This window comes from Mytilus edulis, chromosome 12, assembly GCF_963676685.1.
Source record: "Mytilus edulis chromosome 12, xbMytEdul2.2, whole genome shotgun sequence".
In the NCBI taxonomy this organism is placed as follows: Eukaryota; Metazoa; Mollusca; class Bivalvia; order Mytilida; family Mytilidae; genus Mytilus; species Mytilus edulis.
In genome coordinates, this window is record NC_092355.1 from 76,075,235 (window position 1) to 76,093,534 (window position 18,300).

Here is an 18,300-nt window from a genome sequence, read left to right on the forward strand (position 1 = left end):
GATGTTTTGGAATATTGTTTCATATCATTTTGTAATACGCTTACGGAAATATGATTGTGCAAGGTTTAACTTAATGTAAATGGCGGAAAGTTTATAAACTTGGTAGCATAGCATTCATTACTCCCCTTTTTATGTGACAATATTTAAGAGTTATGGAACTTTAACCACTGTAGGGTAAAATCAACTGTTTCATACTAATTACTTTCCCCTGTTGTCAGAATAGGAACGAGAATTGGACAAAGAGACAACAACCCGACTAAAAAGCAAAAACAGGCAAGGCCACAAGTGGGTCTTCAAAACAGCGAGAAATTCTGGAACACGGAGTCGTGTTCCAGCTGGACCCTTTACACAAATGTGTACTAGTTCATCGAAAATGGACGTCACATTAAATTATGAAACATATTAATAAACTGAATAAAAAAATTAAATACAAAACGAACTAAGGATACCAGCTCCTTCTTTTTTATTCTATTATATTACTTAACTTTTTTATAAGTACATTTAGTTTGTGCAAGCGAATGTACTTCCAGTGTGACTCAGTTTCAAAAATAACTTGATAGTTGCTTAAAGTATATCATATTTTTCAAACAACATAATATATGTATAGAGACACCTGTCTTCTGTTGAATACAATATAAGTGCTTCCCAAGAGACTTTTGGTTATGTGTTTAGTTGGGTTGTTATTTCGCCTTCGTGTAAGCGACATCTTTTTCTGTTCATATCAGTATATATCAAATCGTCGTGTTGCGATGTAATAGAAAAAAAGGTATGAAGAGAATAAATCAAAAAGCTTTCAGCATTTAATGATGAAACTATGGTGACTGGTTTAAAATATCTATTAAACTATAAAGTACCCTTTTGTTTTTATACAATTTCTGATTTGATGTTGTACAGTTGTGGAATTTTTCTTTCTTCTAATTCCCTTTTCTGTATGCTTTAAATAAAAAATTTTCAACGAATAAATTTCCTTGGCCGTTTCCGATATTTTTTTGCACCTAAAACGAGTTTAATCACTAAGAGTTATATTTATGCGCCGTAAAATTATTTTTTCTCGAATGAATTGAATTGTTTTAAATTTTTCATTTTGGAATCTTCTGTAGCTTGCTGTGCGGTATTGGGTTTCCTCAATGTTGAAGACTGTACTGTGAATTATACTTGCTTACTTCATCATCATTTAATGTCTAGTGGAAAAAAATGTTTCTCTTGCAATCATACCACATCTTTTTTTTTATGAAATTATGAATAAAACAAACACTAGTATTCGTGAGTTTAGTTACAAAGCACGCCATTCACGAATTGAGTAATAATACACGGAGAGCGCGCGGCAGCGTTATACATTTTCAGATGCCATACATGCTATGCATATATGAATTTTTATATATGTAAATGTATCAATTGGTGATGCTTTTTGTACTTGCTATAGGGGAAACTAAGAAAAAATAAGATAGCAACGTTTCTTCGGTATTGATTACGTACGGTACCAAAAATACAAGACGAGAACCAGTTACTCATTTTGATTAGTACACAATGTATAGGAAAGGTAGAGAAATAAAGGGTCCTACTAAAATACGCCCGGGATCGCCCGGTTGAAGAAAAAGCGCCCGGAGAAGAATATATAGCGCCCGGGGAACAGAAAAAGCGCCCGGGGAAAATATATAGAAATTTTATTGGCATAAGACAAGTTTGTTAAGTTATGAACATTGATACATTGATTTTTTTTATTTTAGACAAGTAATTTGCAAATTCAGATAATAGACATTTGTAATAAAGCACAAAAACAAGTATGAATGTTTCAATTTTAACAATAATATATGAATACTTTTCAAAAGATTGATAATAATGGATCACAGTTTTTGCTGAAGATTTATAAAATGTAAGACACCAAAAGACATGTTTTTCAAAAACGATATCAAAATGAAAAATGTATAAGACAACCCAAATTTCACAGATAAATATTTATCTAATCAAAATTAAAATTAAAAGAGGTACACATGTACATAATAAATCAGCACATGAAAAAAAGCAGTACTATACATGTACCGTAGTTAAAACAAGGGGGTAAAACACAGGTGTTTGGTTTAAATTTAAGTCTAAGCATTAAAACCCTGATAAGCATAGCCATTGAACATGTTGAAGCAGTTTTAGTTTTATAAAATGATATAATATCTGTATAAAAAAGTGTTCACCATGCAGTTGCGAAAATATTAGACTTCAGGCAACGATTATTTTTAAATAACAAAATATACATTTTGATCGAGGACAATGTCTTTCACGATTCTTCTATATACTCTTATTTATATTTATTTACTTACTTATATACAATTTTGAAATCTAAAATGTAAAAGCGCAGTAACACTTTAGATGTAGCATCGTACATATCCCCATTTATATTAAGGACAAAACAAGCAATCATTAGTTATTTTTTAAGGAAAAAAAATATTGTTATAAAATATTATTATTTTCTTCACCCGGGCGCTAATTTTCTTCTCCGGGCGCTTTTTCTTTTCCCCGGGCGCTTTTTCTTTTCCCGGGCGCTCACGGGCGCTTTTTAGTATGAAGTTTAAAACTTTGGTTTTATGCCCAACTCACACTAGACCACTATTGCACCACGCTCACCGCGATCTAAAAGGTGGGGTCACGGTACAAGCAGAATGAAAGTTTGGATTTTCATTGTTTTCAGGATGCTACTACATCCTCATTACGCTTCTACAATGATCCAGCTACGGGTCACGTTCTCATCACGCTTATTCTGCAACTTCAATGCGATAATGACGATCTTATATGTAACGTATAAACGACAATTCATGCTAGATTTATTCGATGCAACACGATCTAAACGCGCTTCTTCTGCGATTATAGAACGCTCTTACATCGATCAGTCTACGCCCTTTCCACTTTCATACCGTGATCTATCTACGCTCTCGTCAATATCGTCAACATCATATTCCATATAAATACTGTTTATAAATACTGTTCCATTTAATTCCTTCTAAATGTCATTAATACGTAGAATTCTCGAAAACAACACACTCCGGCATACCACCAAAATATACCAGAACTAATGAGCGTGATAGTAGGGATAGAGGTAGAATCAGAGGAGGCTCTGATACGAATTCTGATCCAGTAGACATGTCGGATCAACCTATCCAACCTGAGTCACGCATTATCCATCGAGATCAAATGACGATATTTTATTGAACAATAGAGAACATGATATAGATGTGTCAAGCATGGTTGTGCTTATCAGACCTTGACCAAATTTCATGGTTCAGTGGTCAAAGTTAAGTTTTTGATATTTAGTCTTTTTTTTGGACACTATATGCAATGTGTCATCTTTATTTGGTGTATGGAAATATTTAATGATATGCATGTCAGTGTGGCAGGTTTTATTTGGCCTTGACCTCATTTTCACTGTTCATTGCTCACTGTTCAGTTTTTTTAGTTTTGGTCTGATTTTCTTAAACTTTAAGCAATAGATTAAGGTTCATGTGGACCCTATGGCTAAAATGGCTGTATTTTCACCTCAAAATTTACTCTGAGTACAGGCAAACCTGTGCATCTGAAAAAGTTTTAAGGCATAGCATGCCCTAGATAAATCGAATTCAAATGCATTGTATGAATTCGAAAATTTATAACTTAACTGGATTTTGCCGTACACTTTTTTTCGTCCCTGCAGAAGATGATAAAATTAACAAACAGCTGAGTTTACCTTGATATGGTCCACTCAGGTACACAGTTTAAATGACCAATTATTGTTAGGTATCTATTGTCCATCTCATGTCCATGTCAAGCAATACAGCTCACTTCAATTATTACCTGTGGGGAAGTTCTCAAACCTGTTTCCCAACTTAGTTAATTTTGGTACCTTCTGGAGGAATGAAAAAAAGTGCACGGCAAAATCCTGGTAAGTTTTTATTTTTCTAAAACATAAAACATATTTGAAATTTATTTATCTAGGGCATGCCATGCCTGGAATTTTTTACAGATGCGCAGGTTTGTCTGTACTCAGAGTAAATTTTGAGGTGAAAATACGGCCATTTTAGCCATAGGGTCCACATGAACCTTAACTATATTTGCTGTATGGAAGAATTGTAAGCTGTACACTTCTGCCTGTCATGGTTCAGATCCTTGACCTTAATTTCATGGTTCATTAGTCAGTGTTTAGTTTTCTCGGTTATGTCTGTTTCTTAGAAACTATTAGCAATAGGTCAATTATACTTAGTGATTTATTGTCAGGTGTACATGTATTTCTTGTTTTGTTTATATGACCTTGTTCTAATTTTCTTGGACCATGTTAAGTTTATGTAAGAGTTGTAGTAAAGCTTTATATTTAGGACTATCAACATAGAGGGTGGGCAGGACCTTTTTCGGGACGTCGGGATCGGGTGTTTTTAAGCTCGGGATTTCGGGATCCGGGATTTCTTTTTTTTCGAATTCCGGGATGTCGGGATTTTTTTTAAAATTCGGGGCCTCTAGATTTAATTTTTGTAAGCCCGGGATTTCGGAATCAGGACCCCTCCGACCCCCTCAACAAAATATCAATGATTAGTAAAGAAGGCGAGACATTTCAGCGTGTGCACTCTTGTCGCAATTTGAGAAATTTTAAATAATTTGATTAAAATATTTATCGATATCGCCTCTTGGTTGATACTAAATAAAAAACTATATTTTTTGTAGCTCGTCCGCTCCCATTTTATATTCGTAATGTAAACAGAAAGTCACAACTGTTTTGTTTTACCGGGATCACGAAACTTTAATCCTGTTCAATATCAGGCTGATAATTTTGGGCATAAAAATCTATCTTGATCAAAATGAATCTTGCAATTAGCCCTCGAAGTGGGATATAGAGAGGGGGTAATGTTGAGGTTACAAAAAGGGGATGTTGGATAAAGGATTATAAAAATTGGGGTAATGAAATCAAGGGAACAACAAAGGTGGGATCTGGAGAACAAAAAAAGTGGAATTTAGGAAAAGGCGCACAACGAGTCACTCCGACGTCATTCACGTGAATGATATAAAATTCCATCTGTAATGTCGGAATAAGATTTAAGTGTTGTTTACTTTTTTTTTTTGAGGGGAGGAGGGGCGGGCATTATAGAAAGATCTCCCATATCTGACTTAAATATGTATAATTTTATCATATGTCAAGGATTTTATAATTCTCCCTGACAGCTTCAGACATAATAATTGTGTACCTTTTATTTTTTTAAATAGACACTACCCTTTTCTTAAATTGAGAATGGAAATGGGGAATGTGTCAAAGAGACAACAACCCGACCATAGAACAGACAACAGCAGAAGATCACCAATAGGTCTTCAATGCAGCGAGAAACTCCCGCACCCAGAGTCGTCCTTCAGCTTGCCCCTAAACAAATATATATATATACTAGTTCAGTGATAATGGACATCATACTAAACAAGTTAAATACAAAAAACTAAAGTTAATAAATAAAAATAATACAAGACTAACAAAAGCCAGAGGCTCCTGACATGGGACAGGCGCAAGAATGCGGTAGGGTTGAACATGTGTTTAAGATCTCAACCCTCCCCTATACCTCTGGCCAATGTAGAAAAGTAGACGCATAACCATACACACAGTAAAATTCAGTTCAAGAGAAGTCCGAGTCCGATGTCAGACGAGGTAACAAAAGAAAATAAACAAAATGACATTAATAAATAACAACAGACTGCTAGCAGTTACTGACATGCCAGCTCCAGACCTCAATTAAACTAATTGAAAGATTATGTCTTCATCATAGGAATATCAGGCAACTCCCGTTAGGGGTTCAGTATTATACAATCATAAAATATTTAAGAAAAGAACATAACCCGTGTCATGCCAACAACTGGTTTTTAAATAAATGCGTAAATTCCGATGTAAAGACCCTATAAGTGAATCAATATTAAAGCCAAAATATGCAAGTTTTAATGACCTGACTACAGTATCGTAACTATATCCCTTCTTAATAAGTCTGTTTAAAGGTTTTGTCATCTTCTAATGTTCCCTGTTGTCGTTTGTAGTTGTGATTCATAGTGTTTTTTGTTCTGTATATAAATTAGACCGTTGTTTTTCCCGTTTGAATAGTTTTACACTAGTCATTTTGGGGACACTTTATAGCTTACTGTTTGGTGTGAACCAAGATTCTGTGTTGAAGACCGTACTTTGACCTATAATGGTTTTTATTTTAAAAATTATGACTTAGAAGGCCATCTGTCTCATTGGCACTCATACCACATCTTCTTATATCCAAAGAAACGTAAACTAGCTTCACATTTGAAGTTCATTTTTAACTGAAATGCCACCTCACATTCATTCTAAATAATAGAAAATCTGTCTCAAAATGAACAAAGTAATCAGCAATACCAGTGTTGACAACATCAAACCTATTTTGACTATATATATATACATTTACCAAATAAACCATACTATTAAAATAAAAGACCACAGGAACAATTATACACCTAAATTTTCAAAACTTGTCTCCTAAAGACAGTCGTATCTAATTCCACAAAGCAATGAACAAAATGTCTGCTTCATTCCAGATTAGTTTTCCCAAAATAATGTATTTCAGTTAAAAACAGAATAATTGCTGTAAAAGAGGGACGAAAGATACCAAAGGGACAGTCAAACTCATAAATCTAAAACAAACTGACAACGCCGTGGCTAAAAATGAAAAAAGACAAACAGAAAAACAATAGTACACATGACACAACATAGAAAACTAAAGGATAAACAACACGAACCCCACCAAAAACTAGGGGTGATCTCAGGTGCTCCGGAAGGGTAAGCAGATCCTGCTCCACACGTGGCACCCGTCGTGTTGCTTATGCGATTACAAATCCGGTAAATAGTCTAATTCGGTAGGTCACATTCATGAAAGGAAAGGGGATTGTAGTTACGACGTAAGGAACATATCCGATATCATTTATGAAACGGTTATTCCATAACGGTCAACCAACTCGTGATGGCGTCCGTAAAATTTACGAAGGGATGATTTCAACTTCACCTCTTGGAACTCTTGGTGTAAACCTCGCGGGACCAAAATTTAGCATGAGTAATTCTGATTGAGATTCGGAGATGTGGACCACAGCTTGTTCTAGTTGTAAACAGAGACGATGGATGCCAAATGTTAAAACACTATTGGTATCTGAATAGCTAAGTAAATAAAAACCAAAAACAGTGAAACAATTATATAATTCCTTTTATCTAGTTAAGAAATGGAGCATTCAATGACTTCCAAAATAAGCCGTCTTTAGAAGGAATATGGCATATTCATCAACCTTATACAGGGAGACTGGGAAAAGAACAGCTTTCCTGAGTGTTGTTTTGATCTTTTCACCTTTTTTTAGGTTGCCAACGAGGATATATCACCAAATCGGTAGCCAGTGCATGAAAGCACGAAATTTTATTTTAATAACATTTCCTGTTACAATATTTTTTATTTACTTTAGATTCAGGAATAACTCTCTCGGCTTCGGTTAAACTATTGTATCGTTTAGGGCTTTATAGGCCATATTGTAATTGCTTTCAGCTATGAATAATCCTTTGAAAGGTTACATTTAATACGTGTTTTTAAGAGCAGGCATACATATGCTTTGATCACTACAGACAACAAATGGAAGTTTTTAACGACATTGACTGGCTATACGGCCCTTGCACGATCGGGGTTACATAAACGTAGATATATATCTTATATTAAATGTACATTTACTTTTTAAAGAAGTTTACAAATGTTTTGCAACGATGCAAATACTAAACTTGGGAGTAAAAACAAATATCTTTATCAATGAATTCAACATACCAATATCTATCTGATTTAACAGATATATAGAAAATATTTAGTTGACCTGAACGTAAATAACAAAATAGGGAAATATAAAATTCATGGTTTTAAACAAGGGAAAAACAATTGCATAATGATCCTGCGCCACATCACAAAATTTTGCTGGTGCGTTGTTGTTCTATCTTTTCGGGGTAAGGTAATAATTAATGTGTACATACGGGTTCACACATACACACATGTGTATTATATATATTTATATAATGATTATCCATTTTTTCAATATCTTTGATTAAAAAAAATTAAAAATGAAGATGAAAAAAATTTAACATTTTTCATTTTTCAATATTTAAAGGCAAATTGAAAAATGCTCTACGTTGGAGCATTTTTCATTTTTCAATTTTTAAAGGCAAATTGAAAAATGCTCCACGTTGGAGCATTTTTCATTTTTCAATTGTTAAAGGCAAATTGAAAAATGCTCCACAATGGAGCATTTTTCATTTTTCAATTGTTAAAGGCAAATTGAAAAATGCTCCACGTTGGAGCATTTTTCATTTTTCAATTGTTAAAGGCAAATTGAAAAATGCTCCACGTGTTAGCATTTTTCATTTTCAATATTTTAAGGCAAATTGAAAAATGTTTAAGGTTAGCAATTTCAATATTTTGTTCTTTAGAAGGCGGTTGAAATATGTTTTTTTTCTAAAACAATCAAATTCAAATGTTTTGATTTATTCAAATTGTTGATAAGATGAAATCTTTTAAAGACAAAGTTATCATTACTTTTTATATTATCCTCGTGAAATCAAATAATGTAATCTCATGAAAATTACAAATTTCAAATCGCATAACGAAAATGATTTTTCAGAAGTGACTTTAACAGATGTTTGTTACATTTATCAAACCAATTAATTTTAAAATTTGTAGAGTATTTTGCAAAATCTATTTTTTCAGCTTAAAATGAAAAATGTTTGGCGTAAATATACATGGTCTAATAGAACATTTATTTTATGATTGTAATGTTACATACAATTTTTGGTTGTCATTTTTACAGAAAATTAAATTATTTGATGAGCATTTCAGCATTAGCAAGATGGAAGTTTTATTAGGATTTATTACCAAGAGTTTGTTTATAAATTTGTTAATAATTATAGCTAAAAACTACATCTTTAGATGTAAGTTAAGAAATATAGCTCCTAGTTTTATAGGACTTAAATTCAGAATAAAACAATACCAATCAAATGAATTTTATATTGCAAACAAAAATAATAGAGCAGCATCGTCCGTGTACATTTACGCCAAACATTTTTCATTCTAAAATGAAAAATAAATTTTCAAATTGGTCTGCAAATTTTAAAGGTAGTTGGTTTGAAAAATTTAACAAAAATCTATAGAAATCAATTTCGAAAAACCATTTTCTCTATGAGATTTGAAATTTGTTATTTTCATGAAATTACATTTTTGATTTAACGAAGATATTGAAATAAATAACAATTAGTTTGTGTTAAAAATGATTTTATTTTGTCAAAAGTTTAAAAATATTAAAACATTTTTATTTGCTTGCTTTATGAAACAAAACATATTTCAATCTTATTCTTAAAAGCAAATATTGAAAATACTGACCTTTAGCATTTTTCAATTTAGTTTACAATATTGAAAAATGGAAAATAATCTAACGTGGAGCATTTTTCAATTTGACTTACAATATTGAAAAATGAAAAATGCTCAAGCGTGGAGCATTTTTCAATTTGTCTTAAAATATTGAAAAATGAAAAATGCTCCAACGTGGAGCATTTTTCAATTTGACGTTTGATATTGAAAAATGAAAAATGCTTCAATTTTTCATTTTTCATTTTACTGTGCAATATTAAACATGTTAAAATTTGAAAAATGTTCATTATTTAAATGTCTAACAATGAGAGCGAAAATATAATTTGTTTCAAATAGGCGTTTTAAATGTTTAAATTGTTGACACTTTTTATAAAATGTTCTACTATTTCCGTTTTTTTTTCTAGTTTTAAGCGCAATATATCTTGAAGATCTTTTAAGGTTAAGGTGTGTGTGTATGTGTGTGAACTATGTGTGATATCAACAAATACCAAACAAGAATGGTACAATGACAAGTACGATAATGACCACAAAAAAATCATTCTTTCTTTTTATCTATATATCTAGCTGTCTTTGTAGCAACATGTTTATATCTATCTTTCGATCTATCAATCTGTCATTCATTGTTTATATCAATCTGTCTATGTATCTGACTTTTGTTTTTCTTTGTCATTTCTTTCTTTGAAAAAGAGGGACGAAAGATACCAAAGGGACAGTCAAACTCACAAATCTTAAACAAACTGACAACGCCATGGCTAAAAATGACAAACATACAAACAATAGTACACATGACACAACAAAGAAAACCAAAGAATAAACAACACGAACCCCACCAGAAACTAGGGGTGATCTTAGGTGCTCCGGAAGGAAAAGCAGATCCTGCTCCATATGTGGCCCCCGTCGTGTTGCTTATGTGATATGAAATCCAGTATATAGTATTTAATTCGGTTCGTCACATTCATGAAAGGGAAGGGGATTGTAGTTACGACGTAATGAACATATCCGATATCCTTTGTGAAACGGTTATTCCATAACAGTCAACCGACTCGTGATGGCCTCCGTAAAATTTACGAAGGGATGATTTCAACTTCACCATTTGAAACTCTTGGTTTAATAGCTTCCTTGTGACCAGCAACCCTCTATCAAGAAAACCATGATAGGAAATGCAAGCATGGGAATATCGTTTCAATTGGGATATATACACCCCGCATGCAGGTGCTGCTGGAATGTTGCTACTTAGAAATGGAAAGTTCACAATTGGAAAGCAGAAATCATCTCTTTTGTCGTAAAGTTTTGTTTTCAACCGACCATCATTGTCAATTTCTAGATGTAAGTCAAGATATGAAGGCAACTTAACTGTATCTGTAGTATCCTTTATCTCTAGTTCAATGGGATAGATGTGTTCCACATAGTCTTTAAATTTGAATTGTCGGGGTTGAAATCATTAATTTAGTTCTCTTGAAGTGAAGAAGTCACTTGTTTACATACATGTACATCTTGTAAGAATAGAATAACTTTTAGACCATCGATGTTTGATTCAACAAATGATACTTGACGGAAGAACACACCAAGACTATTCTCAACACTTGACTTCTTTAGGAATCAAGCATGAATCAGCGCAAACAATAAACTGTTTTTGTTCAGAAATTAAATTAATAGGCGATGCTGAGTAGACGGAGGAGCATTTATCTAAACTATATCTTGGCTGAATGTGTCAAACATGTTAGAAAAGAAGGGAATACATTTTACATGTACAGATATTGTCCATGTCAGTTTCTGTACATGCTCACGGAGCAGGGTTCGCGAGTGGAGTGGGGTGGGGAGGGATGGATGTAGATGTTATATTATTCTGATAAGTATTCAATCTAATTAAAAACCGATCTCTCTTAGTATACTTGCTTACTTCATCATCATTTAATGTCTGGTGGGGAAAATGTTTCTCTGGTAATCATACCACATTTTTTTTTTATGAACATTATAAATAAAACAAACACTTAGTCTAGTATTCGTCAGTCCAGTTACAAAGCACGCCATTCACGAATCGAGTAAATGAATACACGGAGAGCGCACGGCAGCATTAAATATTTTCATATGCCATATATATGAATTTTTATAAATGTACATGTATCAATTGATGAGGCTATAGGGGAAACTAAGAAAAAGTAAGATAGCAACGTTTCTTCTGCATTGATTATGTCTATTGATTGCGTTACGATCAATTACAATAATTAAAATTACTGAACTATAAGTGATATATATTTCACGATTATTAAAAAATGTATTCTGACACGATGAAAGGAGGTAACGTACGGTAGCAAAAATACAAGACGAGAACCAGTTGCTCATTTTGAACAGTAGGAAAGGTAGAGAAACAAGGAGCACGTTTTTGCCAAAATCAAACCAGACCACTATTGCAGCACGCTCATCGTGATCTAAATGGTCAGGTTACGGTACGACCCGGATGAAAGTTTGGATTTTCATTGTTTTCACGATGCTTATACCACGGCCGGCACTCGGCTAACCGAGAGATTGGTCGGTTAATCTATATTGAGTATCTGGCTATATCGGCAGTTGGTCTGTAAATCGGATTAGATAAAGTGTGTTAATCAGGTGCTATCGAGAAAACCATTGCAAGTTCAGTATGTTTCATTGTATAACTTTTTAAATACTATTCATGTCTGACAACAATTCAATGCACTGAATCCAGTGGTGTAAATATTTATAGAGGGTGGGCAGAACCTTTTTCGGGACCTCGCTGTTTCATGTTTTTACGTCTATGATTTCGGAATCAGGACCCCTCCGACCCCCCTCAACATAATATCAATTATTAATAAAGAAGTAGAGACATTTCAGCGTGTGCACTCTTGTAATTTGAGAAATTTTAATAAAGTCTCTTTAGTCGACTTCATATCTGATTAGTTTTCCCAGAATAATGTATTTCAGTTAAAAACAGAAACAAAATTCATCTCCCGACTCGCGGGACCAAAATGTACCATGAGTAAATCTGAACAACTGAGACGATGGATGCCAAATGTTAAAGTACCATTGATATCTGATTAGCTAAGTTAATAAATTTAATCAAAAATAGTGATTTTTTTTTTTATCTAGTTAAAAACTGAAACATTCACTTACTTTCAAAATAAGCCGTATTTAGAAGGAATATGGCATATTCATCAGCCTTATACATTGAGAAAAGAATAGCGCTTGTTGTTTTTATTGTTACACCTTTTTCTAGGTTATCACCGAGGATACCAAACCCGTAGCTAATGCATGAAAGTACGAAATTTTATTGTATCAAAATTCCATGTTACATTTTTTTTACTTTACATTTAGGAATAACTCTCTCTACTGTCGTTGGTGGCCTTTGTTATTGATATCAGCTTTGCATTATTCTTTTACAAACCTCAACTAATACATGTTTTCAAATCATGCATAGTTATAACTTGATCATAAAACTGATAAATGGTTCAGATCTTATATTAAATATTTAATAACTTTTAAAAAATTACTAAACTTGAGAGTAAAATTAAATATCTTTATCAATTAATTCAACATTTCTTTGATTTAACGGATATATAGAGAATATTTAGTCAACCTGGATAAAGATAACAAAATAAGAAGCGACATAAAGATTGCATGATATTCCTGTGCCACATCAGAAAAGTTTGCTGGTGCGTTGCTGTTCTCCTATCTTTTCGGGGTTTGGTAATAAATGTGTATTTACGGGTTCACAAATACATACTCGTACATGTGTATTATATTTAAAGTATAAAAACAAAATTTCTTAAGTGAATGAATGAAACAGTAATTTGATTATCTGTTATATCAATTTCTTAACGATTACAAATTTGAATAATGCTACACACAAAAACATTTTCATATTTGAGAAAATTTTCTAAAAAAGAAAATTCAACCAATTTTCATTTTTCAATATTTCAAGGCAAATTGAAAAATGCTACACGTTGGAGCATTTTTCATTTTTCAATTTTGAAAGACAAATTGAAAAATGCTCCACGTTGGAGCATTTTTCATTTTTTCACATTTTATAGACAAATTGAAAATGCTCCACGTTGGAGCATTTTTCATTTTTCAATTTTTTAAGGCAAATTGAAAAATGATCAAGGTAAGCAATTTCAATATTTTCTTCTTTAGAAGGAGATTGAAATTTGTTTTTGTTCTAAAACTATCAAATTCAAATGTTTTAATTTATTCAAAATATTGATAAAATAAAGTGTTTTAACACAAACTTATCATTTCTTTTTATATTATCCTCTTGGAATCAAATAATGTAATATCATGAAAATTACAAATTTCAAATCTTATAACGAATGTGAATTTTAAGAAGTGACTATAACAATTTTTTGTAACATTTATCAAACAAATTAACTTTTAAATTTGTAGAGTATTTTGCAAAATCTATATTTCAGATTAAAATGAAAAATGTTTGGCGTAAATATACACGGTCTCAGCATCTTATGAAAGATTCTGGTCCCCACTACATACAATTTTGTCATGATTTATTATCATTTATACTTTAAATTATTCTATAGTGAGCAGTGGTATTTTGAATTTTTACTTTATATATAGACATGCATGCATACTAATGGTAAGATTGCAGAGACTGTGTGTAAGTAGTGAGAGAAAGTGTGAGTGTGAGCATCTATATTCTTCTTTTCTTTAATAATTGTATTCTTGTATTATGAATACAAATTAAAAAAAAAACAAATGGATAGTCTTGTATATAACTTTCAATGTTTACCCCAAGAACCATAGTCAGGTGGTGATTGTAGGGGTATTGTAAAATCCTGACTATAGAATAACAAATAAAAGATAAAAAAAAAACTTTCCCTGTGACGTTGCGCGCGGTAGTGCGTTCGAATTAAAATTTCGGTACAATATGATTTTAGAACATCAACCATTCGGCTATAAAAAAATAAATCCATCTACCTACACATATCTACAAAAAGGCCTTGATATGTTTTTTTCTTATTTTAACATAATTCTATTAATTTTCATAGATTACATTTATTTTATTGATCACAAAAATTGCAATTTTACGTTAATAATCGCTTGTCCGGCGTAATATTTTCAGATTGAATAAAATGAATTTTCCTATGTTCTGTTGTAAGATCCTGTAATTATGCACATACAATCTGCGAAATTTGGTATTTTAACTTCCTACAAGATTTGTTTTCTGACATCATGCCCGGCTTTTTTGGCGTTGGCTCAACAAAATATTAAGCAGAGGAACCCGTCTTTACGTGTTATGAGGAAAGTTATTCAAAATTTCAGATTCCATTTTTATCACTTTTATATTATCAATCATATTAAAACTAATAAAAGTATACTCAATAGAAAGTTCTGAAAAAACAAAAGCATTTTCAAAGTTTCAAATGTAAAACAAACTTTTTTATGGAGCAGAATTTTGATAAATCGCATGTCTAGCCACTATGTCCAAACTGTTTTTTTTTTTCGATTCCTCAGCTGAAATATTTAATATAGATAGAAAAAGTGCATTTATACGGAAGCGTATTAGGGACATAGAAAAAATACAATTGGCAGTGAACTTTTTTTTTCTAAGTCGAAATTTTGACATTTCAAATCTCGAAATTTTGACTACAACTTGAAATTTTGACTTTTCAAATCCCGAAATTTTGACTTGAACTTGAAATTTTGACTTGATAAAAGGTCAAAATTTCAACTTTAAACTCAAAATTTCGACTTTTTTAACTCGAAATTTCGACTTATTTCAAACTCGAAATTTCAAGGTATTTTAAACTCAAAATTTCGACTTTTTTAAAACTCAAAATTTCGATTTTCCTCAGTATTTAAACGTTTGCGTCTATCACATTCACAGTCATTTATATCAACAAGCGGAGAGCCATATACATCATAAATTTGATAAGCATATTTTAATACACTAATCCATTTTAAAGAGGTTATTTTAGATAGAAAATCTTTTTTTTTGCCGAAGAATAAATAAAATATGTTTCTCGTTCAAATACATATTTCAAGTCTGGACTTCATATACATGATATATGTGTATCAAGACAACCTCGTTATTCCGACACACCTTTATTACGACATACTTTTATTCAACAGTCTTATATTTAAAGACTAGGGTTAATAGTTGTGTCATAAGAATGCCAACTGGTACGGTTTAATCAATGTTCCAGAAAAAAGAACCAACAATTAAAAATTTCCAAACTAGAAAACTGAGCAGCTCATTGGTTGTTCTGAATATGCATGGCATTTTTTGCTACTTGATTTACCATTGTTTAAACAAGGCAAAGTCAGTGACTTGCTATTGGGAATCTAAACTGGCCTTTGAAACTGTGATGCTAAATATCATCAGATTGTCGATCCTATGACAGTGACGTGGAAACTAAAACATGCCTGGAATATGGAGAAAAAAATTGTTCTTTCAAAATGCAGGTTCTTTCCGAAAGAAACTCTTCAATATTAAATACTAACTGATCTTAATTAAAGAACAAAACCAATTTCTGAATATAAATTGCAAAAATGTGTGGATGACGCTTTAATAATTTGCGTCAATGTCTACTCCTTCTAAAATTATAATGACTGTGTTTGAATACTAACATCAAAGTTTTCAAAGTAATTAGAAAAAGTCAAAATTTCGAGATTTCAAAAGTCAAAATGTTAACTTTGAAATAAAAATTTCGAGATTTTAAAGATGGAATTTCGAGTTTAGAAAAAGTAGAAATTTTGAGTTTAAAGTTGAAATTTTAACTTTTTATGAAGTCAAAATTTCGAGTTTTAAAAAAGTCAAAATTTCGACTTTAAAAAAGGTCGAAATTTCAAGATTTTAGAAAGTCAAAATTTCAGTTGAAGTCAAAATTTCGGGATTTGAAAAGTCAAAATTTCAAGTTGTAGTCAAAATTTCGACTTTGAAAATAAAGTTCACTGCCAATTTTATTTTTTTTCTATGTCCCTAATACGCTTCTGTACATTTATAATACTAAATTAACATATTTAAAAGATACAAACTAAAAGTTCATACAAATGGCTTTATGAGTCGGGTGTTTTCACTAAAATCATGACCTTATAATTTTATTTTAGAAAACAATTCCCTATGTCTAGCCATTATGTCCAAGGTCGTTATTTAGACGTTTCTTCACAGTATTGTCTTTTATATGAATACACACTAGTCCGTCTAGGCAGTTGAAATGATGCCGGGAAATGTTCATTCCAAAAAAGTCTGCTGAATCCAAATAACCCTCAGATTTAAAATTAAAAAAAACACACACATCAGGATTATACCCTTTATAGACACAGTGAGAAAAGGGAGAGGGACTAGGGATAATTTCTTATGGACAAAAGTTTTCACACAAATCTAAAACCACCTTTACATGTTAGAATCCGAGGTACAACGGTCTTATAAACTTTAAACAATTATATAAACGCTGTATTTGTGAATTGTAAATATAACCATAAGTGCTTAAAAAAAAACATAGAAAGAGCCTTGCATATATAGTCTGAAAACTTGCACACTCAGATATTGGACAAAAGTGATTTCATCCTAAAAAAATAATCATTTCAACTAAAAACGATATAACATTATATTTTTCTAAATTATTTTATGAAATAAATACTTTATGATGTAGAAATGATAAAAGTGTTTATTTTCTCATGTGATCCTCCGGCCTCAAGAATAAGCGCAAAGAATTTTTTTATCAGTTTGCTATGCATTCTAACCAAAATAAAATTTGAAAAATTTGCATTTTTTTTCACCTCATACAAAAAGAACAATTCTTACGAAATTCATGGCCTTATAAACAATAAAACTTGAATAATTCCTTCATCTTATGGTATTTATTTGATAAAAATCGACCAACGGAAGGTACTATGCAATATTTTTTGAAATATAGCGCAAAATCGCTTTTGATAAGAAAACGTCAACGTGTATGGAGTCAACATTGTCAATTTTTCATGTTACATCTTGCGACGCAATACCGTGCGTAACGTCTGTATGTTCCAAGTGTAACCATTTTAGGAATATTATTGTACTGTACTGTAAGACATAGATTGCCAATACTGTAATCGAATAAGCGCAGTTAACACAGGACAGCAACATCGGAATGAGCGGAAAAAGTTTACAAAGGCTTGTCATTTTGGGATGTCAACACTTAATGCGCATCCGTTGGGACGAAATAAAATTTGATCATTCAGACCCCGTTACATATTTTTTTTCTCAATTCCGTATTTCAAAACAAATGATTTCTTGAAATTTACGATCCAAAGATTCATTAAATCAATACAAACACCAATTTGATTTTGATGGGGTGGGGGTCGCTTGGATGAAATTTGTATAAAAACGAAAAAAAAGCAGGGCAGGAGCTTTGACTAAAAAAAGAGGCAGGATGAGACAAAAAAAAAACAGGATGACAATTTCGATAAAAAAAAATCAGGATAAACTTATTAAAAATAGGCAGGACCGAGTAGAGTGAAATATACAAAAGGACAGAGATAACAACTTAAAAAAATGCAGAACAAAATTTTCCTTCCTCGCAATGGAAACAAAATATTTTGTTCACTTTCCTTCTAAACAATGAATTGTTTATAATTTATTTATTCAAGAAATTTTAAAATCAAAACAATGTATTTAAGGGGGAAAACATAAAAGGTTGGTAGATGTTGTATTTTCATTTATTCCCTTACAACAAAAGTAAACAAACGTTACGGTTGTAAGTAATAAAATACGTACGAATTTAGGATAATAAAATCGAAGAAAGCATTTATGTCTTCCAAAACACCACTTCAAATAAAGGTACGCAATAATGACATCCGAATCAGATTAACGGCAATTGTGAGATTTTTTTAACATCTTTAGCTATGTAGTTTATTTCGTATATTTATAAGCTGGTAACGCATTGATATGTACACCATATCACCC